Source organism: Numida meleagris, chromosome 2 (genome assembly GCF_002078875.1).
Source record: "Numida meleagris isolate 19003 breed g44 Domestic line chromosome 2, NumMel1.0, whole genome shotgun sequence".
NCBI lineage: Eukaryota > Metazoa > Chordata > Aves > Galliformes > Numididae > Numida > Numida meleagris.
Genome location: NC_034410.1, coordinates 82212402 through 82238936, shown reverse-complemented (window position 1 = coordinate 82238936; position 26535 = coordinate 82212402). Strand labels below are relative to the sequence as shown.

Below are 26535 nucleotides of genomic sequence, written 5' to 3'. Positions count from 1 at the left end.
TGACATTTCTACGCTAAGTGCGTCAAAGAGCAAATGTTCAGTGTAGAGGCACTTTTAAAGCATCTTTAAGGGCTCATTTAAGTTAAAATTAAAGTAATGAATTTATTTAATTTTCAGTTCGTTATGTACTTAAAGTAATTGGAATCGATACACTTCTCAACGAAAGAAGCTGAATTCTAATTCCACAGGCAGAACTCAGCTTCGGCTATTGTCTCAAGACAGCGCTTCTGCAAGAGATGATTCAGTTGGTGCTGGCTGGGATGCTACTTGGGGTGTCCTGTTTGTGAATTACTGACTGTTAAAGACATGTTTCTGCAGAACTTTTTTTTTTAAGACCATTTTGTGGCTTTGAACTCTAATATCTGTAGTGCCATGTGAGTGAGGTGAACGTCTGTTGTCTTTATCTTTGAAAAACAGCTGAAGACTGCGTACCAGAACAGTCCTGTACTGGAGAGAGATTTGGAATAATGGGAATACTCAGCCAAAACACCCAGTGGAAACTGTGTGTCTTTGTTCATGCCTTTTCCAGTACATTCTTGAAGTTTTTTTCTGAAGGGCTCACAGATCCAAAGTTTACTAATTCAAGTACCTGTGTTTCTTAAAAGTTCAGTAAACCTATTTTCTTTTCAGTTTTCAAATCCTGGAGATTATGTGAATGTCTACAAGTTGTACTAAGAATATTCTACTACTTAAAGTGCAGAGAGATACTGCAGTTGAAGTACATTTATTTGAAATAAATATCTCAAGAAAAATGGAAGTGCCACAGAAAGCTCTTTGCCTGCAAAGAAGAGTTGTAAAATTGAAGTCCTTTTTCAAACTGACGTTTCTGACTCTTTGATTTTGAGGAAAATTTCCTAAACTGAAAGTCTGGAAAAACACACGCAGAGTACAGAGTCGTGCAGTTCAGTAACTTTGGGAAGCAGGAAGGGACAGTGCCACTTCAGGAGCCTTAATGTAGGCTAAAATGACATACGCTTTGTATCTTCCTCCAAATTCTGGTAGGCCTTTAGGTTCTTAGCACAGCTTACACCTTGCTGCAGTGCCAAGTACTTTGTGTTATCATTTCATGTGTTTAATAAAAAAAAAAAAGGGTTACAGAGAGAAGTATCCTAAGTTAGACTTCTATTTGCTTGAGACTTAGCTTTAATCTCAGTATCTGGCCTCTTCAAAGAACAAGCTGTTGGCTGATAACGTTTTGGAAAAGTGCTGTAATATAGCTGTATTAAGGCAACTCCACGCTGCTCAGTGATCTCCTTTCTTCAATTTCTGATGGGGTTTATTTGGGCACTAAAGTGAATATGGAGAACAATGTGAAAGGAAGGATGCACAGGAATCCTTTATTCATTGTAAAAGCTCGAGTTTCCTGTTGAAGCACAACAGAATGGAGCAGCTGCTGGTAGATTAGATGGCATACTCGTCAAAAATGGTTTTCTTTCAGCTTCAAGTTAGTTCTAACATATGATTTTATGAATGTTGGACTAAAATATTTTCAGAGAGCACAGATCTGCATGAGGACTGCTTTGGCTATGCATAATCCCAAAAGTAAATGGATGATAATCTAGCCTTCAAAACTGCAGTGATGGGCTGAGAGCTTAAGGAGTATTGGTCATGTGATGTTAGAAAAACATGTTTATTATAGGTTTTACATGCTCTGAAATATCTCTTTGATGTTCAGCTGTGAATAGACACATTGAATTGCTAGGAACTGCATTAATATTTGAACACTTCTAAGATCATTTGTATGTTTCTTGTTGAAGTACTTTGTTTTACAAAATGTTGGTTTAAAGAGTGAGGCAAAATTTGTACTGAGACTGTCCAGCAGCACCAACAGACTACTGCAGGAAATATTAAATAATCCGTCAAGTCTTGTAAAGTATAGTTGGAAGAAAGATACCTAAGTGCAGTACAGGAGAACTGGAGTTTAATATGACAAAAGCATCTGAAAAATCTTAACTTATATATTTTAAATGCATGTAGTCCCCCTGCTGAAAGGTGGAGGTTGTTCTTTTTTAGTTTTACTTTTATTTTTTGATGTTATGTATTCAAGTACTGTTCCTCATGATTCTGGTATGGTGTCATCTAATTGAAAGAAAAAAGGTGCTAAAACTCATTACGAACAATTTGACAAGTCGAGTGAGTAAGCAGAATGGTTTTAATCAGCAGCTAAAGCAGGATTTATCTTGTATACGAAGGTCCAACATGAAATTTTCCTCTATCAGAATGTGCTAATTGTGCTGTATACCTAGTTTTTCCTGTGCTGTGTACATCATAAGAAATTTATGTTTCTAGTAGTTAATTTTAAAATAATATACAGTAGCTTGGTTTCTTTTAGGTATTAGTTATATATTGAATCTGCTAAACCTCAAAAAAAAACCCAAAAAACAAAACAACAACAAAAAAAACAGAAAACCGCGGCCCTTGCTTCTAATGTAATTTGTTTTCTTTCTTTCCGAATGTTTCTTTCTTCTAGGAGCTTTTGCATTTTGCGGAGTTGTCGAATCACATCCTTTAGTTTGTCTCTCCATGTCCAGGAAACTAATCACTTTGCTGCAACCAGTTAGGGCTTGAAATCTGCTGTGTGTGAGAAACCAATTGTCCCAGTTTCAGCTGTGATCTGATTCACAGAAATACAATAATATATAATTTTCGTGCTCTGGATTATATCAAAGCTTTCTTGCACAGCTTTAGACATCTTGACTGTTCCTTTTTTTCCACAAATTGTGCTTTCCCAAACACTGAGGACTCAGGGCTGAAACAATAGTTCCTCTGCATTTCATGAGTGTTATGTATATTTGAAAGATATCTAAAGACTTTTTTTTTTAACCGCATTTTTCTCTTTGTTGAAAATGTCATAAAACTTCCCAAGTTCTGCTAGGAAAACAATGACTTCTATTTCTTTGGAACATACCTCATGTTATTTTCACTAGAGTTAATGAATAGCGCTGAGTTGCAGTCACTATTCTGCGCTAATCCGCTAGTGTCTTTAAACAAAGAAACCACAATGGGATGTTTTCTTTTTTTAAGTGAACAGCCTTTCATTATTGTCGCTTCTATACAGAAGAGCCCAGACTTCAATAGTGTGCAGACCAGGTTCTGATTTCTAAATCAAATCTTTGACCTTTGTATCTTCATAGCTAAACTTGAAACACTGAGACTGTAAATATGTTTGATGCCAACTTTCTTAGAATCAGACCATCTTTTGTTGTGGAGGCTAATGAAATTGTGATTCACTACCACTTCCGCCCACAGAGGTGAGCTGTACCATCTATTTCTACTGAGCAGAAACAAGAACAATTTCTTGTTATTCTAAGAGACCGCTGCTGTATTGATCACTTGTACCTCGTGCTGGCTAATTGTTAGTTGGAAACAACTCTTATCAGCTGCTGTTGGAGCATATCAGCTTAACGATTGTCGATAACTTGTGATTTCTCCACTCCTATTTGTAAGGGACTGTAATGTGTGGTTGAATGTATTGTTAATTTTCATTCAGAAGGATATAGATTCAATATTGGGTGTGGAAAAGTATCTAAAAGAAGTTCAAATAAAAGGTTGTTTGTTTTTTGAAATCTGGTTTGATACATCTTAGACCTGGCTATCTGAAAATGAGCTCAGCCTTTTTTGGAAAATCATTGCTCTTTAAATGTAATTTGACATACTTGGGGAGGTGAAAAAATAAGAGTTAAAAAAGAAAGAGAAAACTACCTTGAAGCCAAGTTATGGGGAACGCATTTTACTGTACTGAGCGTGTTCAGAAAATGCATGAGGTCTTCTATTTACTTCTTCATACGAGTTCTTAACATAGCTTGCTGGATATTTTCCGTGTATTCTGAATGACCTAATGAGTTCTTTTGTGTTTTAAAAACATGTTAAACCATTACATAAAAAATAAAGATATGTGAGTATTGGCTTCCTCTCCCAACATAAGAGAAAAGCGATGACCGGCGTCACTTGAAGTAAGTTGAAATCCATTTATGGCCTTCCACATTGAAGAGGAAATGTCACTTGGACCACTGTGTTCAACTCTTTTGTTTAAATAATTTCAAGTCTCACACTTCCTCTTTGGAGAAAAAAAGGATTAATTTGGCTCTTGGTGGTGGCTAGCACTGCTAGTATTACTTTGGCATCACAAAACTTGTGTGCGGAGCAGTTGCTTTCAGGCACAAGCAGGAGAAAGTTTAGTCAGTTTTATGCAAACAATTGGTGAAGAATCATTTTCCTTTTCCAAAAAGATTACCTGTTTCACCTGGGGGAAATAAAGTATTTATAAATAAAAGCATGAATCTTCATAGAAGAACATTACTGAAAACTCAAAACTTACAAAGTCTACTGTATAAGTTAGGAAGATAGAAGTGTCTTAATATCATAAAACTGTATGTCTGAAAATCTTTACCTACTATAGATGAAGGCTTTTGGAAAAAACACTGCTCTAAATGCAGCTTCACAAAGGCTGGTTTCCTAATGTTGATCTTTCAAGAGAGGAGAACTAAAGGGAAAAACTGTAGTACAGGAAGAATATTTTTAGAAATGTGAAGGTGCTTGTTTTGGCTTCATCTATATGCATTAAATGTATAGCTCTCAAGTGATGGAAGGGGATGTTTCCCTAGCTGTATGCCAGTGTTGGTTCTTTGCTTGTAACTTCTCTATTTTCTTGTCCCGTGTCAAATAAGGTAACTTCATACTCTGTGGAATTCCTTGTAAAAACAAACAATAATTCTTGATAAATGCTTGCCCCATCAAGGCATCAAAATCTCTTTGGCGGGAGAAGAGTGGCCATTTGATGCACTTTGACCTCACCTTCAGTCCTCCACTGCTTTTCCTCCATGGGCTCTCACCCCTAGTTGGTTAGGCTGCTTTTAGTCACAGTCAAACGGCAGAAGTCCCACAGATGGCAAGTTGACAGGGATTTGGAGAAAACTGGTGCTGAAGCAGAAGAAAAGTCACACTAATGCTCTCTACAGGGGCCGTGGGATAAGCTTGATGGTTGCCTGTTTTTTTTTCTTATTTTTTTTTTCTGGCTTGCCTGTTCACCAGTGAATGCTTTTACTTTTAGACTGACCAGATGGTATACGTAAACCTTAGAACAAACCATGGCATGTGATATCTCTTGTCGAGCTGTTAATTAAGAGACATGAGAGAGATGATAGCGTCATGTGGGGAATGAAGGAGAGCTCTTAAGGGCCAGCATCAAAGTGGTGAGGTTATTGCTAATGACTGTGGGAGAGTAGATCACTAGTTCTGCTTTTCACAAGACAGGATAGCTTGTTTTAGCAAGGGCTGCTTGCAGATGGACTAATTTATTTCTAAGCATCAGCATTCCATAAGATACTTTTCAGTGTGCTGCTGCTTTTACTGCAGCTGGTCCTTTTAAATTACAACAAAACCCACAAACCCAGCCAGCTGCTGCTACAGGCTAGTTTTTCTGGAAGAATATAGTCCTACAACTTAAGTCACTTTGCTTATGTTAATGAATAGTTGGTCATGTTTCTTCTCTCCTGCACAAAGCTTTCATAGCTTGCTTATGAACTTATAAATATGAATTTCCTGAAAACATGTATATTTAAGTGGGGTTAGCTTGGAATTTCCTCTTTGAAAAGAGATTTGGCTTATAAGGTGTCTGTTTGGTAGGTATGCTATCTCCTGTTGTTCTTGTCTTGAAAAAAAAAAACACAACAGCAGGAAAGCATACTGTAGGCAAGATGAAGATAAGGTTAATGTACTGTTCATACACGTAAAGTATGCAAGATGATGCAATTAAGGGAGTATAATCACCTGGATTTTTCTGAATACCACAAGGCAAAGAAACGACCAAAGTTCAATTCACTGTCTGTGCTAGCATTTCCTCCATTACAATTAAACTGTACCTTTCTGCAGTAGGAGGTTTAATTCTTACCTGTGGCAGCTGCTTGTACACACTGCTTTGTGGAAGGCTGTTTCAAAAAAGTACATTGGTCCGAGTCAGTGTTTGAGGCGAGGAAAACTGGGAGTGGGTGTCATTAAGTGATGTTATCAGTCATTTTTTAATGATTAAAAGTGAATGAGAATGTGAGCAGTCACAATTACAGTCTTCGGTAGCATCTGAACAGCTTTGAAGTGAGAACTTCGGGAGAAGATCCCACTGATGAAAGCTGCTATCTCCAATCTCTGCACTGGGCAATGTGAAAGAAGCAGTGGCGTCTCCCTGCTCAAGTTCTTAGGTTTCTGTAGCTGCTGAACAGCATTGGAGGGACTCCTAGTTAATGCATCGCCTGAGGGGGACACGTAGGGGCTTCAAGTATAAGTGAATGGAACCTAGGCAACAGAAGACCAGTTGAAGGAGGAAGCAGAAGGGTTGGAAGAGAATGAAATATAGATCCCTTGCTCTAGAGAATAACAAAAATGCTTAAATGGCCGAATAGTATCTCAATAGCTGTTTTGACAAATAGTGACAGCTATGGTTGTGCAGCAAACTAATTAGTAAAAGAATTTGCAAACCCAGAACTACTAATAGACTATAGAAGGAGTGACTGCGGGGAGAGTCTCCCTGTTGGCAGATAATGTTTTGGCTGGTGTGATTAACCTGTCTAGCCAGTTTCAGGTAGGAAGAAATCAGTTTGACCTCCTTTTTTGCCCCTCATGACTCACTGACAAAAGACTAAATGTTCTTCACATTTTAGTGCTTGCTTGTGCTTTCTGGAAATGCAACAAAGAATTGAAGTAATTGCTCTGAACACTGGAGAATTGGATATAACTCAGGCTAAAGACAGCTATAATTTTCAGGAAAGTATCAGTGGAATCTTTACATGAAATAGGAGGGACTTAGTACATTTTATTGGAGTACCTAGCGGCATATCCTGCACTTTGGTTTACAGCATGGGGTGTGTTGTTACAGCGCTGGGGTAGGCTGGAGTAATCTTCGAGGAGATGGTTGAGATTGTTGATGTATCTGGATAACATGTGGCATCTCTGTAGCAAAATATTACTTGTTAGTCTAGACCAGACAGACAAGGTAATTATATAAGAAATTACACTTGCACATTCTCTAAATACTTGTAGTTTTTTGTTACATATGCTGAAGATATCACTGAATTTTAGTCTTTTGCAAATTTATTTGCTGCATTCATTCTTGATACGTAGAATGGAGTTGAAATGGTATAAAATTATAATTGAATTTTCCGTTCTGTATTCTTTTTTTCTAAGCATATAGAAGGGAGATAAGACTATTGCTGAAAGTGTTATATTTAATCATCTTTTTCTTTAGAGTTTGTTCAGAACTTAATTTCTTGAAGTGTGGAACACTTTTTGATGCACATCTGAGAACAATGCTGACAAATCAGTGGTTTGAGTGTACTTGGTTTGTAGAACACTTCAGCTTGCAAAGTAAATAACTGTCCTCAGCATTTGCTGTTTTTTTTGGAAGCTGGTAGGGCACTTGAGCTGCTACTGAAGTTGGTTCTTAGTAATTTTATATCCAAGTAATTCAAAGCTAAATATTCATGCATTGTACCATGGAAATCCAGCCTAGGTATTTTGATGAGTAGACTTCTGTTTTGTTGGGAGCCTTACTGAGGGGTAGTTGCAAGCCCCGAATTTTCAGTTGCAGATGAGGGTCTTAAAAATGCTTTTTCAGCTGGCTTTGCTTCTCTAGTTACTAATGATGGTTTGGACTTGAGTATCTTTAAAAAAAAAAAAAAAAAAGAGTACCTTTCCTGATGTGTCCAAAAGGTTAGCTGATAGTTTCCATGTGAGCCAGTGTTGAGAAGTGGTTTGTTAAGGATATCTTTTTTTTGTCAGTTGGTTGAGCTGAAATGCCAGTGAGCTGGAAGGCTTTGTTTTGGTGCACCATGAGGAGCCCAAAATTTTTGGGTATGTCCTGCTTGCTTTTCTTGATGTGCTAACAGTTTTGGGCTAAGTGGTTTAAGACAGTGCATCCAAAGATTTCCCCATCTTTCTAAAGAAGTTAAGAACTATACAGTGTCTGCTGAAGAAAGAACATTCATATTTTTATTGTTTCTTATTTAGCTATATTTTTTAAAAGTGCCTTCTTTCATGTATGTGCTTGCTGAAGTGTTCTATGGTATGGCATACCTGTTATCAACTAAAATGTTCAGGTGTACTTTTTGTGCAAGTCATTGTTCGCTCTGTCTCCTCTTCCCATACAAAATAGTTTGTACGTAGCCTAGCTGAGACTTTGGTTATTTTATCTTTAGTGACTTCTGTTTTAGGGGCTGATTGGAAACTTAGACATCTGGCATGTTTTCACATTGCACCCTAGCTTTTGCTGTACTCCAGGGCAAGCTTCTTTATGGAATGTTCCTGTTGCATCCATTCACAGGACATTCAAACAAAAATTATTCCTTAGCCTTGAACAAGCCAGTGTTTTAGTGAAGCAAGGGTTTATACACCTGATGTCTTGCCAGTTACGGAAAATGCAAAGTGGCTGGATTTGTCAGAACAGCTGCTGAAGATTGCCAGTAGTGAAAGTTTCTCAGAATTGGAAGCAGCCTACCAGGTAGCAGACTAGTAATCCTTCCCTCTTGCTGTTGTGGTGTAATTCACAGTGTTCCTGGTCCACAGCAACTGCTAAAGGGTGTTTAAATCAAGATGGAAATCAGAGTAACTGGAAAACAAAGAATTAGAGAAAATAGGGGAGAATTACCAAGCAAGAACCTTGTTTAAATGTAATGTGACAATAAATTGCAAAATTTAAGAAGCCACTGCTGCTGAAATGGACAGTCTTTCCCCTCCCTTTGCCCGGCTGTTCTTTCCCCTCCTTTGATTGTGACATAGATTGTAAATGTTTCTGGATTACAGTTCATCTCTGTGTTAAACTGGCTTTAACCTGTATCTGGATGTAGTGGTGTCAGGGAAATGTCTGGGGACAGTAGGACGTACTGATGCTTTCCTTGAACTGCACTGCTTTTTTTTTTAGTGCTCTTGTTTCTCAACTTGATTTTAGGCATGGTGTTTATGTAAACTGCACACTTTTCTTCCTGGATACTGAAGCATCTCTTCGGTTTGTGCACATACTGGGAAAAAAAAAAGGCGCTGCAAACAGCTGGCTAGCTTAGCAATTAGTAAGCAAGGGGAAATGGAATGTTTCTAGGAAGGAACTTTAAGATTTGCATTGCGATTTGGGAAACTGCGTGCTGGATTGCAGCACTGCCAAAGGCTGCAATGAAACAGCAGTGCTTTTTTTAGAAGAGCTCCTTCATGGGTTTGTTGTCACTGTTTCCTTGTCCTTGTGATGACAGTGTTAATAGCTCCCAGTGTTCGGCTGCAGCTACCTGTTAGTGGTTGCACAGAGGTGGACAGAAAAGAAGCTCAGATCAGCGTTACTGAGTGCATCTGTTGTTTTTGAAACTGATAACGTAATGTTTCCTGCATTCCTTTGTGGTAAACAAAACTTCCTGAAAAAGGGACCATTATCTCACCTGAAGCCAGTCAGTGTTTATCTGCTGGCCTGTGCGTGGAAGAATGGAAGAAATTCATTTTTTTTTTTTTAAAGTGATCTCCCTACTTTGCAAATGGGAAATGGTTTTAGTTTGTTGTCTTAGCCAAATTTCAGATACTGTTGCATGTGGGAGAACTTTGCCGGGAGACAGATGAAGATATTCGAAACTGGAGTTTCTGTAGGAGGGTTAGTGTTTATGTGTATGGAGACATATGCTCACTTAAGCAGTTTGTTGTCTTAGGGCATGCAGACTGCTGCTGTTGATACTGACAGACGGTCTTAGTGGAATTTTTAAGATCTGGTGGAAGGCAGAAAACCATTCCTTCTCCGCTCCCATATATTTCTCTCCCCACAATTTTCACTGGAACACTAAACTTTGGAGAGAGCCAAGAACTGGATCCACAGCCTGGACCTCTTTGTAGGGAAGAGTCTGCGCTATTTCTATGCTCTATGCACAGAAATTATGCACAGAGATTATTTTTTTTTCTCAAGGTTTACTTTTATGTTCTGTAAACTTCCAGTTCCTTGAGTTGAAGTCCTCTTAATAAGCGGTTGTGTTATTTCGGACCTTGGAGTAACAATTTGCTTGTTCACCTCTTGAACAGATGACTAATATTTCCATGACACCCTAGGGGACTAATGTTCCAACATGTGATAATATAAGGGCTTCATAAAACCCTGTGGACAAGAATACTGTTTTCCCTTTCACTACTTCTAATTACATCTTGTAAATGAAATAGGAAGTATTCTCTTATGAGTCTTTTCCATAGTTAGATTTGGTTCCTAAGTTAGTAAATATGTAAACAGCCTTTCTTAGCTATGTATATAGTCATAAATAATGTGGTTTAGAATGAGTACTCTTTAACATAAATATTTCTCTTGCAATTAAGGTACAGAGCTGAATAGAAAGTAGACTGTCTTTTATGCCAGAGTGCTGGGAGGAATGATTTCTCAGCATCTAAGCAGACAATTAGATGTGTGAAGCAGTGGTTTTACACTGGGGACTATACTTCTTAGTACTCTTCGTGGGGAAAATATGGTATTGAGATCCTTTGTAAATGTTGAGAAGCACTGCATAAATTTGGCATTTTTGTGTATCGTAGAACATCCTAGGTGACCCCATAAGGATCATCAAGTCTGGCTCCTGGCTCCATGCAGCGCCACCTGGAATTCAAACCCTATGTCTTGACAGTGTTGTCCAAATGTTCCTTGAACTCTGGCACTTGTGGCCCACCTGTGCGCACACTCTAATAGCTTTATGTCACCTTTGCACCGTGGTGCCCAAAACTGCATGCAGCACTCAAGGAGAGGCTCTGCTGGTGTAATGTGCAAGTTTAGTTGCTGATTTCTTTCAGGTACTGACTGTTGTAAGTCTAAGCCTTTGGATTTTGCTTAGGTTTCCCTCCTCGTCCCCATTCTTTTTTGCTTTCACTAATCTTCTGTAGTCTACGATACAGGAGTGCACATGGGGGATCTTTGGAATAACTGAGCCTGTGGTTAGGAGAACAATTCTGTAATTCCATTAAAAAAATAATCCGTGGAAGCAGTGAATATGGATATGACAATAACTTGAATAGTTTTTTTTTCTCTCATTCTTTTTAAAAACTCTTCTTCCACATCATCCACAGGTTGTTACACAAATGATATTTTATCTCTTGAGATGCTTATAACTCTTGTGGTGAAGCAGTTGTTGGTGAGGTCCAAAGTCAGACTGCAAGAAGTGTGTTGTCTGTAATGTCAGCCAGCCATCTGCTGCTGGTCCCACCTGAGTGCAGGGAGAGCAGGGCTGCTGTAAATCTTACTTCCTCTCTCCTCTGTTCATCCCCAGTGAATGCTTTGTCAGCTGGGGGAGTAGAGGTGCCCTTTGTGTTGTGTGCTGTGTCCCGCGTCCCCCATATGACTCAGGATTTGCTGGTGGATTTGCAGCATGTGGAACAACGCAGGCAGTGTTCCCGGTGAGCAAGGGAAGGTCCAGAGACCAGCTCCCCGCAGCCAACACACGGCTCTTTGTTCATGATCCTGGTGAGAGTAAACATGCTGCAGGGCCACTGATGTGCTCTGCTTAAGGCTCGTATACATCAGTGCTGTCAAAATAAAGTGGCTGTGCTCATCGGTTTGCTAACCTTTTGTGTCCTGAAAGTTAAGAAAATCATCTGCCCTCCCAACAAACTGTCTTGCTGCTCCTGATGTGCACATAGTTGGTGTTTTCTTGTGCTTTCCTAGTGCATAGTACTCTCAGCAAAGTGAAAATGAGCATTGCTGTAGTTTTGATTGAGGATGGGAGTGTATTTTCCAGTTGACTTATAAAAAATAATATTTACTTTAAGAAAAAACGGTGGGCTGGCACAAGTTGCTTTGAGGTAGTGTCCTCAAACAACAGAAGACAGAGGGCCTGTGAGAGGAAGGCGCTGCTGTGCTGTTTGCATGGCTGTGCTTGCCATGACTGCTTTGTTGGTGAACAGCCAAGGAAAGCAAAGGCATCACCTCAGGTATCGACCTGACTGAAGTGACTGCTACCTTGAAAATTTCTTCTAAGCTTTGGGGAGATAGTACGATAGCAGTGTGTATTTTACACCTCTTAAAAACATATCTTTATTTATAATTTGCTCATTTTAATTTAATGATGCCAATGAATCTCAACAACTTCTGAAAAACTGCATGCAAGAAGAATGTTTAAATTCTTTGAATGAACCTTCTTAGTGGAAGTGATAATTTCCCATGCTGTATAAAGTAAAGCATGGAGAATTACAGAATAAAGCCATGGTGCATGTGTTCTGTGCTCTGTTTTTATGTGTGTTGTTGGTCACTTCTGTTAAACACTTAGAATCGTAGAATCATAGAATTAGCTAGGTTGGAAAAGACCTACAAGATCATCCAGTCCAACCATCCCACCAATAACCCCACTAAACTACGTTTCTCAACGCTGTGTCTAAACGTTTCTTGAACACCTCCAGGAATGGTGACTCAACCACCTCCCTGGGCAGCCCATTCCAGCGCCTTACCACTCTTTCAGAAAAGTAGTATTTCCCAATGTCCAGCCTAAATCTCACCTGGCGCAACTTGAGGCCATTCCCCATTGTCCTGTCACTAGTTAAAAAAGAGAAGTGGCCAACCCCCAGCTCACTACAACCTCCCTTCAGGTAGTTGTAGAGAGCGATAAGGTCCCCCCTGAGCCTTCTCTTCTCCAGACTGAACAATCCCAGCTTCCTCAGCCGCTCTTCATAAGACCTGTGCTCCAGACCCCTCACCAGCTTCGTTGCCCTCCTATGAACATGCTCCAGGGCCTCAATGTCTTTCTTGTAGTGAGGGGCCCAAAACTGGACATAGTACTCGAGGTGGGGCCTCACCAGGGCTGAGTACAGAGGGACAATTACTTCCCTACTCCTACTGGCAATACTAGTTCTGATACAAGCCAGGATGCCACTGGCCTTCTTGGCCACCTGGGCACACTGCTGGCTCATGCTCAGCTGAGCATAAACCAACATGCCCAGGTCCGTTTCTTCCACACAGTCTTCCAGCCGCTCTGCCCCAAGCCTGTAGCATTGCCTGGGGTTGTTGTGGCCAAAGTGCAGGTTACCTGCATTTTCTGGTGTCCATGATTCCTAACCCCCTTGTCTGTCTACATCAGTAGTGTCTATAGATCATTGCTGCTTCCTGGGTTATTTAGATTTTACATCAAGGAAATTAAAAGGCACAGTGCAGCTTCAGCTTGATTTCTCTTTACTTGTTTCTGGCTGAAGTGGCTTTTGTTTTGATTCTGAACCATAAGAAAATAATCAGCTTATTCTGTATGCATACGTTAATTTTTGTTCTTGACAGAATCACAGAATCACAGAATTGTAGGAGTTGGAAGGGACCTCTAGAGATCGTTGAGTCCAACCCTCCTGCAAAGCAGGAACGTAATGGAAAAATCCAGCTAGAGTAGAAACATATGAAAGAGATGCAGTTGCAGGTAAAACAGTCTTCTCTTTGAATATGCAATTTAGGGAAGCAAATTCCAAAGCCTTATTGTGAAGCTCAGAGACGCAATCAAACTAACCTAACTTCGACTGCAACAGGAAGCTTGTGGACTAGAGAAAGCCACATGTAATACTCTCACAGAGCAAGCTAAGGAAACGTAGCCTAGATTTAAAAAAAAAAAATCTTAAGTATGTGAAATCATTAGGTTTGCAGAAGCTAGTGTTGTTTTTCAGAGGTGCGCTTTCAGAAGGGAGATGATATTCTATGGGCTTTCTTTCTGTAGTTGTTTCAGTTTATTGTTCTTGATCATAGAGCTGGATAATGAAATTTCAGGACAAACAGCTTTTGAGAATAAATGCAGGTGCATCTGAAGTTGAGATGGCAATACTGAAGAATCTTGAATGGAAAGATGTCTTGAAAGAATAGGATGTGATTTAGTAGGATAAGCAAAATGTTTCATGTTTAGGTAAAAATAACATAGAAGAGGGAGAACAACTGTTGAAGCAGTTCCTTCCAATCAGTTATCCACTTTATCCACCCCAGTATAGGACAAGCCGTGAGTTATGAATTCATGATTCAACATTGCTCATAAAGACAAGGGGTGTGTGTGTTTTGGCCTGAATAAGGAGTGGTATAATCTGTAGGACATGCAGAGTTGAACTTCCTGCTCTATTGCTTATTGGAAGGTGCTGGATCAGTTTTGGCCACTGAACTTAAAAAAAAATTGTAGACACAGTTAATTTGCCTGGAGATTTAGAAAAGGTAATATATGCAGAAAGAATGAATGATTGAATTAGTGTTTATGTAACTCAAAGAAAAGATCAAGGGAAATGGTAAGTCTTTAAGCTCGTGTCATGGTGTCTTAATATGTAACACTTCCAGAAAGGTGGCAGTTGAGTTTTGGGTGTCCTGCTGGGTGTGCCTTGGGTCTTCTTGTGAGTCCTTATTCTTCTCACCCTTTGAAACTTCCCCTTTTTTTTTTTCAGATTTATTAAAAATAAATAAATTGTTATGGAAGATCCTGAGCCATTTCTTTTAAAACTTAGACTGTAAGCGCCTTTTGTGAATATAGACTTAGTTAAATACACACTCATAGAATAGGAATAGTACCAATATTGTGGTAATTTATTCTTAAATTCAGAGAAAAATGAGTTGAAGCATTTGTCTTTTCTGCTTTGATATGCCAAAAAAAAAAAAAAAAGGAAACAGTTAAGTATTATCCCTAGATTGAAGCAGGTAAAGTAATAATGTTTTAGAATAAGCAGTTGACAAACATCTTTTCTTTTATTGCCAATCTTGGCTTACCGTATCAAGTATTTCATCCATGCTGTCATGTTATCATAGTTCTAACATCTTCATTTTCATCTCTGTTGTGCATGTTTTTGCATTGGAATAGGCAATACAGGGAGCTATCAGTTTAAGCAGGTGGAACAATGAACTTGAATAACTTAGCAGGTTCATATATAGTACAACAAATAAGCTCATAATACATGACAATTATTACCTAAGTGTAGGCAAGTTACACTTGCATTAAAAATTGAAAAATTTGCTGTCTCGCATCTGTTAAGATGCTTTGTTTACCTTTCACCTGCTTGGAATTTCCTTCAGACATTGCTGTATTAACTGAGTAAAGAAGGAGATGTGAAGGAATCGCTTCTTTCAATGCTGCTGAAATTCTAACGGTTGGAAAGCCTCAGACAACGTTTTTCAAGTGTCATGTTCTAAGATTTATTTGAAAATATATTAGTTAGTGAGGATCAGGGTTGTGTTAGTTTAATAATGCTCCCCCCTCTCTCCCTGAGCTGTCATTATGAATGCTAATGTTTAAATTGTGGGCGAGAGATGAAAGAATGTAAGAAAAACTACATCTCTAAGTTAAAATATATCTGGAAAAATTTAGCCCAAATGAGCGATCTGCTAGAGAGCTGCTCGTGTGAATGTGTGCCATAAAAGAGCCTGTTTTCTAGCCTTTTTGAGAACAATTCCCAGTTTGCTGTGCTAAGTGTTCATGATTGGATAGAGGGCGACATATATAGAGCTCAAAAATAGATAACTGCTTATTTAGGAGGACAGGCAGTCCTCCTACTCAAATCATATCATCTGAAAGGCTACAAAATGTTGATGACTTGTTCCACCTCTCCACTCTACCCTGCATATGTTGTTTTCCTTACAGGCTCTTTTTAGCAGCAGTCTTTTGGCTCTTTCTTCTTTGTACAAAATTTTGGATTTTGAAGTCTTCAATAGTTGGAAGACTTCTGTGACCTTCCCCTTTCACCTCAAGCTCTGTGAGAACTGAATTTGGAACTTATCTCAATTTCTGCTCTTCTTCTAGGACAGCCTTAAGACCTTGTGGATGGAAGACCTGTGATTCTGTGTTTGTGTCGGAATGACCTAGATCACTTTGCCGCTATATGGTTCCTACCGCAAGCGCTTGACTGCAGTGCAGTGGGATTTCACCACCAGTGCTTGTGGACTATCCAGATGGCTGTAAACCTGCAGAGGAGGTTAGTATGAAATGGGGTACAGGAATTGTTGTCACTTGGGTAAAGTTTGTCCACTTTGGATGTGTCTTAGAGTGAAGGGGATACTTGGAGACTGCACATATGCTGCTAATTTGCCATTACATATTTCTTATTTTTCTACTCATTTAGATCCCTTGTGGACCAGTTCAGTTGTCTGTACCAATTAATTTTGTTAACTATTTGTACAGGACTAGTTTGTCACTTACTGTGGTTCTCTGCTAGTAGAGAAAAATTCTACATCTGAATAAAGCACTGCATCTTTAGTTCTTCTAAATTCTACTCCCTCAATGTGAAATCTTGAAAAGAGATCTAGGCCAATGAGTCAGAATTCAGATCAGTCTTCAAACACAGAACTTCTGGGCTATAGCTTCTGGCAGTAACATACTTACCTGTGAACAGCAACTAAGCCTGTTTGGTTTTATTTTAATTTTTTCCTACAGTCACAGTTTCCTTAAAGCATCCTTTTTTTCTTCCTGCAAACCATTTGGCACCTTTCATGAGGTTAATTTTCACAGACTTAGTCCAAAGAACTCATTTATGCCAGCTTTGCAGTTTGGGTCTGGTGTGGCAAAAAGGGAAAGGCTTATTTCAGGATTAAGGGAACCTCTTTCCAGACAGCTTCAAAACATCATAATTTGTTATGTGCCAAAAAAATCTTAAATTCTCAAATATCTTAAATTCATTTCTTAAAAAGTATGTCTTAAACAGGCATCTGTTTAGGGGAGAGAGTGAAATCTGTTCAAATTAATACTTAATACTGCTAAAAGGTATTAGCTACTCAGAAGAGAAATTTAGCATCAACAGCAACAAAAAAGAAAAAAAGGCTGAGTATAGCTTTTATTTCTGGATTTATTATGGTCTTTTTAGCTGAAGCTTCACTGCTGTTGCTGTCCCTGTAGCCTAGTCACCTGTGGCTCTTGGCTCTCACGGTGGGTTCAGTCAAGTGTCATATTCGAGTGGAAATAGCTGTTGTTGGACAATACTTGATTGTTCTGCATACTTTGGTCTAGGAAAGTATTGGTAAACTGATGTGGTTGGTAAAACACAACTGTTCTTGTTTTTCTGTTGTTCCTTGATTTACGTTGTTGCATTGTAGCATAAATTTTTGTCAGAGCAGAAGGCTGGCGTGTTGGTGAATCTTTAACCACGGTCTAACCATTTGATACAGCTTCTCAAGCACATCTAGTCTGTCTTGTTTGAAAAGATTCTAGTTTCTTTAGGGTAGATGAAGAAATTTCTCAGAAAAGTTACTGTAAAATAGTTTCAAATAAATTGGAACATAGAATTTTAAAGGAAACTATACAATTATGGTTTGATTTTAAATTACAAATTGAAGTATAGAACAGTTACATTACTCAAATACTGCGGTCCCCAATTAAATTATAGCTGAATTTGCACAGCTGTTCAATTATATTTCTCAGTGGATTCCTCACTATATTGTACAATATTCCTCAGTGGACCTATTTAACCTTTGGATTACCAAACTGGAGTTTCCTCTGTAAGTGTTGTGATTACGGCGTGTTAATAGTGCTACCCAAGAGCTTCTTTAAATATCGTATCTCCATGTTTGATGCAGGCATGTTTTCCTTCATTGGTAATGTTATCTTTTTATAAAGAGGTGTTCAGAGTATTGGGTGTTCATTCTGAAAACAAAAAACACATGTTTTGTCATGCTTGACTGGATTTAAATGCAACATGCTCTTGGTCTAAATGTTAACATTTTGGAGTTTTAAGTTTCAGCAAATTGATATTAACTAGAGGATTTTATTTGTTTGGAAATACTACCCTAATGAATGTAAAGGGGCTTAAAATACTGGAGATGTCAACGTAGCCAGCATTTAGTTTGTCTGGAAATATTGGCAATTGAAGTTTTGATGTCTAAACATTTTCTTGTTTGTTTTTTCACTGAGATTATCCAGTATATCTGGAAAGCAGAGGTGGGACAAAGCTGTTCACAGTAAGATCTTTAGGCTGGATTTCTTGTCCTTCCTAGTCCCATTTTTTTTCCTACGTAGTTTCTGTATTCTGCAATTAAAAGTGATTTGACTCTGCTGTCTGGCTCTGTATTGTGTTTGCCATCAAGGTTCTTTCAGTCTTTCATGGCTGTACTGTTAGGGTTTTTTTGTCTATGCATTGAGCTTTTCATGTATTCATGTTTGTAGGGAGTACTAATGCAAAAACGGTTTAATTTATTAACATTAAGACTGGCAATGACCTAGCCCAATCTGGATTCTCTCCTTTGGCCTTAATGAGAGCGCAGAAGCTATGCCTGCTGATAAGTTACAATGAGCTAGGCACATGCCAACGGTCAGTTGCAGTACTGGTGGCTAGATCTATCATTTCTAATTGCCTACTTAAAGCCGTATGAAAAGCCACGTTCAGTTGATAGGTGAGTACTATGTGGTTAGGGTTTTTTGAATCCTATGGGCAGCTGTATATTTCTTAGAGAGGTGGAGTCTTAACTCCATTCTTTCTCTTTTTTCTCCCTCTTTCTCGTGTTAAACAATGTCAATTGTGGCAGCAACAGAAGACTGCTCTTTTGTCCTGACTCTGCTTCATCCTTTTTTGGTATGGTAGCAGCCTACTAGATGTAGCTGGACGAGCAGTGAGGGAACGAGAGTGTCTGCTTGCAGGAAGCAGAATTGGTCAGAGCTGCTGCCTGCCTGAGGGATAAAGGGAGTTTCCTGTCTAGAGTTAAAAACAATTCCGAAGTTTTCCAGAACTCTGCTTTGTCAGTCTGTCTATTTTGCTTTCTATCTGACAGTTCTTTTCTTCTTGTTGAACACATACAAAGTAGGACCCTGAAATATAAAGATTGCCTACTTCAGAAACACTTTCTTTGGACAATTTCATGAGTTCTTGAAGAAAAATCTCATGGTTAGCCTTTTTATACCATGTATGTCCCTATGCTTGGGTTGACAGGGGAAATGAAGAACTTAATCCTGAGAAATAACAGGCTGTGTGTTGCTAGAAATCTCTGGGAAGACAGAATTATTTAAAAAAAAAAAAGTGAGTAAGAGGAAAAGGGAAGAGTGAATGAGTAGCATCTAAACTTCAGTGCAATACTGTGCTTGTTATGTAAGTACAAAACAGTTATTGGCAGCAGAAGTTACCTGCTGAGAGGACAGCTGTTTGGTGTGGAAGTGACTTGGTGTGTGCTAATACATGCTTGACAGCTGTATGGACCCATCTGCAAAAATACAGCCATTTGCTTTCCATGTAGGATCTATATTCACATGTGTCTGGAGCAATGGGATGACAATCTTCATGAGAAGCACTGCAATGACTTCATGGAAGTATCGTAACATTGGACAATGCTAGCTTTTCTTTTTGCCACGTCTGGTCAGGTTTCCTGTCTAGAGAATGAGAAACAAACATTTTTTTATCCTTTTAAAATTTTCTTCAGAGGGATTTTTTTTTTTTTTTGTGGAGAACTGTTTTCTCTAATTCTGCAGCACTTTTTAACTTTATATCTGCATGCATTTGATTTGTCATCAAGTTTTGTAGTTATTCGAGGCAGAACTCAAACGACTTCTCTAGGATGTTACCTCTGCATTTAACACCAATTCTTCTTTGTATTGTTTTCGTATAGTCTTTTATTTTAGAAGACTTGCAAGTTTTTGAGTGTTTTCCATAAATTTTGCATGTAGAGGAAAAATGTTCCTCAATTATATTTTGAATTTATTCAGATTCCCCTTATGGATTATTAATCTACAACAGAAAGCTTTCAAGGTTAGAGATTTCTGCTGTTAGTCCCATAAAGACATTTAATTCTGTTCTTTGCATTTTATCCTGTCTTTCCAGAAATCTATAATCTTTTCTTCTGATCACCTGACTCTGCTTATCTTTCATCCAAGTTCTTGGCTGTTAGTGATTCATCCTTAATGATGACTATTTGCCTGTGTGATTTTATGCTATCTTTAAAAGCTTTTGAAGAATTAGTGAACAATTTTATTCCACTTTAGCTTTGTTTTTGATACATATCTAAATAATCAGAAGCCATACGGGGGCTGGATATTTTGGAACGTTTGAGACTTGACTTGCAGGATTTAATTTCTCCTCACATATGAGAATAACTTCAAGAATGTCTTGTGAAAGATTTGTTCACTTGGTTGTTCATAGGCTGCTTAGGTCTTTGGCCATCTTTTAAAAATGTGTAAATAGCTTGGCAACAGGGAGTTCTGACTTCCGATTAGTCAAAGATTTCCCCTTGGATTTTTCCAGACTGCAGAAACACAATAAAGGAAAATGAAAGATAAGAGTATTGAGAATATGAAGCAACTTCAGTTGTTTTTACTGATCTAATCTTTTGCATATGATTTCTCTTCTTGAAGAAGATTGTTCTCAATAGTAAATCATCCCTTTTTTTTTTTTTTTTTAGCAGGAATTTTAACTTTAAAAAGTGTCCTGTCAGCTCGCTATTTCTGCTTATAGCTCATCTTGCACTTTCAGATGGTTTAAAAAATCGCTTTGGAATGTGTGACTTCTTGATTATTAGAAATTCTTCAGTGCTTGCATGCATTTGGTGTTAGCGAAGGCCAAGTGATGCTGCTTTTGGCTTGAAGCCTTCGTACTGTCTTACATCATGTCACAAGGCTGAGGATCTAAAATATATGGAGGTGTTTACGTGTCTTTGTAACAGACAGCAAATGATGAGTATACTAATAGCCTTCTCTGCCACTGTGAAACTACAGCTGTGTAATATAAATGCTGAATACTTAAGCTCTTCATTTCTGAAAATAACCTTGGAGCCTGCATTCGACTCTGAAAGTCAAGCTGAAATCACTTAGTTTTTAATAATTCTGAGTAATGGTGAAATTGCTGGGTATATAGCCCACTTGACAAAATTGTTTTTCTGGAGGAAATGGAAGTGGTCACCTGGAACACCTGTGAATTCTGTTTTCCTCTTCCAGTCCTGTAGTTTTGGGGTTGGAAGACCAGCTACCATGGTTTTCGGAGACTTGTCAATGACTGGGCTAGGTCACCAACTGTGAATCTTCAAAAAATAAAGTAAAAATCCCACCTCAGCCTTCTAGGCCTCTGTAAGGGGAGTGGAAAGCTTACTGATGGTCTTACTGATGCATCTCAGACATTAATTGTTGTCTGTCAGGGATTTATGAGCTTTGTGCATTGCTAGTGCTGGCATGAAAATCCTCACTTGCTGCTGCTGATAACAAAAGCTTTTCACTTGTGAATGAATTACTGTCTTCATGCTGCCCGCAGTACTCACTGATGAAAATACTGCCTGTATCCTCTGGCTGTTACTCTTAAGTCAAGCACACTCAGTAGCCCTCCCAGAGAGTGCATGTGAAGAAGCTATGGCTCTGAAGAGGGATGTTTTCCCTTTGTCAGCATCTAAGCTGTCAGAAGCCCAATTTAAGACTGTGGTTGTTTCAGGAAAAGAAACAACTGCGTTGGCTTATAAATCTGCCTTTCTAAAAGGGCTGCCTCTTCTGTGGCTGTCACGGCAGGCTGTATCTGCTGTTTAATGTAAGAAAGAAAAGATTTGAATGGCTGTGGGTTGAACTTAACCTGCCAGCGCTATCATACCTAATAGCTGAATGCTTGTGCAAAAAGTTACTGTTATTACCTTGAAGGTACAATAAATCTGTGTATTCATGCTGTTATGTGTTGTAATTACGAGTACATCATTAGTTCAATTTAATGTTTGAAGCCCTAATGTAAAAAAAAAATATATATATATATATATATTTGTATAGGATTGGCATTATAAGAAACATATACTGATTGTTCACTGGGCATAATAGAAGTACATTTTAAATTGCAAAGCAGTTGAGGAGAGAATGGAAATGTGTGAAGGGTTTCTGAATAAATCTGTCTATATTTAGTTAATTTTCCTTCAACCTGGAGAGTGAACAGAAGAATTAGAGCAGTTGTTTCCTCGGTCATTTGAAAGCTATGTTAAAACCATGAAAATAGGAGTCTAGTGCATCTCTGGTGTTCATATGACAGCAGTAGTCTTAATACTTCTTTTGCATTCCTGATTTCAGTAGTCTTAGTACTTTTATTGCATTCCTGAGATCCAAATTTTAACAATCCTCCTGAGCTCTTGCAATAATTGCAGAGACGTTCTGGCAGGGAATATTTTCTCTCCTAACTAAGTCTATTCTTTCTCTTGTGTACCAAAGCTTGTGGTAGAAAATAATGCAACTCTAAAATTTGATTAAACTGGCTTTGAACTTTTATCTGATTAAAATATTGTTCATCTGGTCCTTTGAAACCTTGTCTTTTGCACTTTCTTTCTGTAAGCAAGTTGGGGCTTAAAGTCAGTCTTAACAAACACCTTTTGGCAGGGAGAAATAAAGTAAGTTGAGAAAGCCTTTCAAAGGCTTCAGTTTGAGGAGTTCTGTAAATTATCTATTATTTTATCCTCAGCCCATCTGTAGGGAGGATATAAATATGGACAGTTTCCTGTCCTTTTGAATATTCTTGTGTTTATGCCTATTCCAGATCATTTCGTTATTACATGTGATATTCACATACTGCCTGACTTTTCTACTATCGTTCTTCAAAATTTGACATGACAGTTATTTCAGGATTCTACAGAAGGGATTACAGATGCCATCCAAGTTTTATTAGATTAGGTAATCTCAATTGTTTATAGTCCATCTTGGGTATGATCTTTTCTGTTTTCCTGCCCTTGAGGCCAATTAATTTTCACATATTTCAACTATATTAAATAGAAGTAAACTATATTTCTTGTATAATTAATATTTGGGCTATACCGTGTTGTTCCTAATCTGCAAATGATTATTTTTATTATTTGAATAGTACTGATTAGAAAGGGAATCAGAAAGGACTGTATAGTAGTGTGAACACTTGAAAGTGTTGACCAAATAACATCCTTCATTTCTCAAACAAATACTGAGAAGCTTTAATCAAGATAATACATACTGCTTACAAACTTATCTGAATAAATGTGAAGTACTCTTATTTGCAAAACCACAAACTATTTTCAGAAGTTAAATAATTGTAGTTGAGACATAGCTGTTGTGGAACTTATCCTTTTCTGGAATGTCTTTAAAATTACTTTTGTAATAGTGTTTGAAAGAAGAATTTGGTTTTCAAAGCTTCCTATTCAATTTAAGAATCCTATTTCCTTCTACATATATATATATATATATTTGTAGAAGTATTTGGAACTAATTGTAATAGTTTTAGCTTTTTAGACTATTGAGGTAATTAAATTAGGAGAATCAGAAGACTGGTTCATGTGCTCAATTACTTGGTTCCAAACTTTGATGGAAATTCAGGTTGAGTGCATATCTACTGCTGCATTTTTAACATCGTTTTTCTATATGATGAGATCGATCTTCATCTCCTAAGAGTGTCTACTTTTATAAGCATATTTATTAATACTAACAGTTCAAATATAGTCACCTACTCCTTTTTTTCTCTCTTATTCTCCCTTCAGTCCAAGACCTGCCTGTTCTAGAAACACAAGTAGTGTTTTTATTTCAAGCGGTTAATTAAAAAAATTCTGAATTGAAAATTTTCTTCTGAGGAATTAAAAGTGTAACCTTTCTATGCAGAGCAAGAATATAAATTGATTTTATGCTGAACTACATTTCTCAGATTTTTTAGTAGCAGATATATTTTTAAAGAAATTTTTCCTTACTGCTCAGATGAGTACAATCTGTTTCCTCTCATCACTCATTTTAAAACTTGCTGTTGTTGAATTGTACTGAAGAGTTGACTCTTAAATGCTAAAACCTTCCAAAATCCATCGGACAAGTATAGCCTACTGATGAGGAGATCTTTGTGTGAGCTATAGGGGGATCTAGCATCCCCAATCTCATCTTTTTTTTTCCTTATGAAACTTAGCAGATGCTTTTATCTTTCTGTGAAGATGACTTTTAATAGACCTGTTTTCCACAGGTGATGGGCTGACTCTTTGATCTGGATGTTTTTACCTTCTGTTTTTTTATAGTATTGATCCTAGGTAACACTTTGTCCTCAAACTGACCCATTTATAGATCATGGACCAGTAATAAAGTAGAAAATGTATCAGCACAACAAAAATAATTCTGAAACTTGAGTCTCATTTTAGCATCACTTCTGTTTTTAAATACGGGAGCGCCATATAGATTTATGTAGCCATCAATCTTTCCTTATAAGCTGTTCGGTTAATCACTTTCCATATAGTTTAAATTGATATTAATACCTTTAGAAATATGTTATATTGTTATAATTTTGATGAGCCCTTACTTTGTGCCAGTTAATGTTTATTCATATCTCAAAGTTTGGAAATCAAACTTTAGATCAGCTTTGTATTGGCTTAGATGCTGCATCTACTCCAGAATCCTGGGTTAGTTCAATAAAGGCAATGAAGTCCTCTGCTGAGTGTCTGTTACGGACAGTTCTGTTGAAGACTGATTGCTAGTACAAACAGCAATTAAGTTGGTCCAAAGCTAAAAATGACTGAATAGTCATGCATCGTACTGAAAAGACTAAGCATTTTTTTCTCAGGCCAACTGTGTTGGGAAAACAGGTGGCAAAGTGAAACAATACACTATGTGAGCAGTAGTTTTAAAGTTGACCTTTTCCCATGCTGTCAAGTGTATTGTGGATTTTGTGGGATGGAAACACGCTTGACCTTCAGAAGTAACAAGACTTGTATGTACCTAGTTTTCCTCCTTTCATTTAGAAGCTGTAGCTTATCTAGAATTTTCTAGCTTTTCCACGGTGTTTTTAATACTCCTGTTCATTTACTTCTATGGCATAAAAATTGCCATCTATTATCCAGTATTTTGAATGGAGGAAGAATGCTTACTTTTGCAAATTCTTCAATTTATTACATTATTCAGTAGTAAATGCAATTATTAAACTTATGCATTTTGGTATCGTTGCTGAGATACGTGAATTGGGAGAAAAACTGCTTGAGAAGAGCCCCGCTGAGAGGACCTGGGGGTCCTGGTTGATGAATAATTGAACATGAGCCAGCAGTTTGTGCTTGCAGCCTGGAAGGCCAATGATATCCAAATGATATAGATAAATAACGTTAACAGCTCTTCCCTTGCCTGCCAAGTCAGTCGTCTCCTTGAAGCAAGCTGCCTGACTGGTCACGTATGATGTGCCGTTGGTGAATGGCTCTTTTGTTCTTCATGTGGATGTAGGTTCCAGGAGTGTTTGTCTAGATCTTTCTTGTCCTTCTTGATGGTAGCTTTCTTCCTGATCCTGATGTAACTCTTCAGATCACCAGGACCTTTGAAATGGCAGTGTGGCCCTGCTGTGAGATCAGTCTCTTCCTTCAGTGCCATCACATGCCTCCCGTTTGGTGCCACTGAAGCTGCAATGGATGGATGGATGGGTTCCATGAGAAGAGGGGTGGCCAGCAGGGACAGGGACGTGATTGTCCCCCTCTGCTCTGCCCTTGTGAGGCCCCAGAGTATTGTGTCCAAGTCTGGGGCCCCTAACACAGGGAAGATGTTGGGCTTTTGGAGAGGGTCCAGAGAACAACCACGAAGATGATCAGAGGGCTGGAGCACCTCTCCTATGGAGACAGGTTGAAGGAACCAGGCTTCTTCAGCCTGGAGAAGAGAAGGCTATGGGAAGACCTTGTTGCAGCCTTCTTTTATTTAAAGGAAGTTTATAAACATGAGTGAAATCAACTTTTTTGCAAGAGTAGATAGTGATAAGACAAGGGGGAATGGTTTTAAACTAAAGGAAGGGAGATTTAGGTTAGATGTCAAGCGGAAGTTTTTTACTGAGAGTGGTGAGGTGCTAGACCAGGTTGCCCAGAGAGGTTGTGGATGCCCTGTCCGTGGAGGTGTTTAAGGCCAGGTTGGATGGGGCCTTTTGCTATCTGATGTGGTACTTGATCTAGCGGTTGGTAACTCTGTATCTAATACACTTCTTTTCCTCAATCTAGTTTGTAATGTGACTGCACAGGTTCTTACACTAGCCTCATCTTAAGTGCTATGTCCAGTTTTGAGTGCTGTTTCCTTTTCCATTCCTTTCCTAGGTACGCTCAACCAAAGGCCACTGGGGTGGCTGGAGCTTGGACTTAGTTGGTGAGAGTGCTGAGGATAATTTGAGGGAACAGAGCTTTTTTGAATTGGATAAGAGGTCATTTCAGGAAGACTTAATAATCTTTTCTTGGTTATAGGAGGGCTGCTGAGAAGCCAGAGTTCAGCTCTTTTCTGAGGTGCATGGCAGGGGGATGAGACAGTAATTATCAACTAAAACAATGGAAGTTCCACTTTGTCCTAAAGGAAAAATATTTCACCACAAGGTCAGTCAAACACTGAACCATTATTCAGAGAGGCTGTGGACTCAGCATCTCTGGAGATTTTCCTGCCATTATGGCACAAAGCCCTGATTAACTTTGTTAGAATCATAGAATAATTGAGTTTGGAAGGGATGGCTGGAGGTTATCTTGTCCAGCGCTCTGCTTGAAGCAGGTCCAAAGGGATCAGGTGTCTTCCCTCTCTCTTGAAAAAGATTTTATTTGTATTTAATCTATATTTCCTGTGTTCCAGCTTCTGACGAAGTTTATGAAAGACTGTCATGGTTCTTGTTGAGATAAATAACGTTCACAGCTCTTCCCTTGCCTGCCAAGTCAGTCATCTCCTTGAAACAAGCTGCCTAACTGGTCACGTA

The 26535-nt window shown here is 38.4% G+C and overlaps 1 protein-coding gene across 3 annotated transcripts in view; it reads left to right on the top strand.

The window, feature by feature from the left end:
- Window positions 1–26535, top strand: part of GALNT1 (polypeptide N-acetylgalactosaminyltransferase 1) — a 79848-nt gene that overhangs the window by 5419 nt on the left and 47894 nt on the right. Inside the window, exon 2 of one of the 3 annotated variants that reach the window (XM_021388964.1) lies at window positions 15723–15894. The gene's annotated coding sequence lies outside the window, so the exon portion shown is untranslated. Of the gene's footprint in view, window positions 1–15722; window positions 15895–26063; window positions 26168–26535 lie in introns of those variants that run through there. The other 2 variants (XM_021388965.1, XM_021388966.1) reach the window with 2 other exon arrangements.